Here is a 1,416-nt window from a genome sequence, read left to right as displayed (position 1 = left end):
CTCTCTCTCTCTCTCTCTCTCTCTCTCTCTCTCACGCAGTCTCTCTCGAACCCATCTCTCTCGAACCCATCTCTCTCTCTCTCTCTCTGTCTCTCTCTCTCTCTCACGCAGTCTCTCTCTCGGACCTATCTCTCTCTCTCACGCAGTCTCTCTCTCGGACCCATCTCTCTCTCTCACGCAGTCTCTCTCTCTCTCACGCAGTCTCTCTTTGAGGTAACAAGTCTCTTCCTTTCTCTGTTTCGATTTGTGTTTAACATTTGATAGATGTTTAGCATTTGATCACTCCTCTATGTGTGTGTGTTTTGAAAGTGAAATAGATGCCTAGCTTCCTTGACAGAGAATTCGTTTTGTGTTATGTGTAAATGTGACAGAGAATTTTGTATATTAGCTCAACACTTTGTGGCTTTGTTCGTTTCTTCTCAAGCTTTTTTGCAGGCTTGGTTCATTTTCTTTCTTTTTTGCAGGCTCTCTTCTCAAGCTCACATTCTCCAGCTCAACACTTTGTGGCTTTGTTCACAAAAGGTATGTTTTTGTTGTTTGTTTCACATGAATATTGATCTGTTTCTAAGCTCTGTCTATTGGATTTGGTACTGATTGTTCTGTGTTGATAAGAAAAGGGTTTGAAGAGAGCTGTCTTTGAACTTATGCTTTGGTTCCTGACATTAATTTGGTGCTGATGATTCATAATATTTGTTACCTATTGCTTATTATATGTGTTTGAAGTTGAGAAGTTTATTTTTGAGTTTTCTCTGTTATGGGTTTGCTTCAAACTTGCTTCTTCTGTCTTAAGTTTATGTGTAATGTTTAGTCTCCCATTTTCTTTCTTTTTTGCAGGCTCTCTTCTCAAGCTCACATTCTCCAAATCTCTCTCTCAAGTTTCAATGGCATCTGTCCCTGGAAATGATGTAAGTCATTCTCAACACACTATTTTGGTGTTCCTGTGTTGCATTTAGTTAGCATTTAGTTGAGTGTAGTCTTCTTGTGTTGTTCATAGACTGTATTGTGGAGTGATGAACAAACACGGTTTGTGCTTCAACTAAGAATTGAAGAAGAACTGAAAGGCAATGTGAGAAATAAGATTCTCAGTGAAACTGCGAGAAAGACAATTACAAATAAGTTTTGTGAAACATATGGGGTGAGGCATCCATGGATAAAGTTTAGGAGCAAGTTTAACTCTTTGAAGAAGCAGTATGGAGCTATGAAGAGGTTGACTCACAATAGAACTGGACTTGGATATCATCCAGATGGGTCAATAGACATGAGTGATGATTGGTGGGAGCAGCGTTGTAAGGTAAACACTTTAGAATCTGTTAGCTAAACACTTTAGAATCTGTTAACTAAACATGAGTGATGGTTGTTATTTTATTATAGGAATGGCCTGGAGCTAGGAAGTACAAAGAAAAACCAGTGGCAAAC

At 38.9% G+C, this 1,416-nt stretch overlaps 1 long non-coding RNA gene across 1 annotated transcript; it reads left to right on the top strand.

Annotated features, from left to right (window-relative positions):
• Positions 1-125: 125 nt before the first annotated feature.
• LOC130507683 (uncharacterized) lies at positions 126-874 on the top strand. Its single transcript, XR_008942393.1, has 3 exons — positions 126-213; positions 465-522; positions 835-874. It is a non-coding gene; the product is annotated as an uncharacterized LOC130507683 (long non-coding RNA).
• The last annotated feature ends 542 nt before the right edge of the window (positions 875-1,416 follow it).

Source organism: Raphanus sativus, unplaced genomic scaffold (genome assembly GCF_000801105.2).
Source record: "Raphanus sativus cultivar WK10039 unplaced genomic scaffold, ASM80110v3 Scaffold5209, whole genome shotgun sequence".
In the NCBI taxonomy this organism is placed as follows: domain Eukaryota; kingdom Viridiplantae; phylum Streptophyta; class Magnoliopsida; order Brassicales; family Brassicaceae; genus Raphanus; species Raphanus sativus.
Note: the sequence above shows the minus strand (reverse complement) of the source record. Positions and strands in the feature narration are given on the sequence as shown.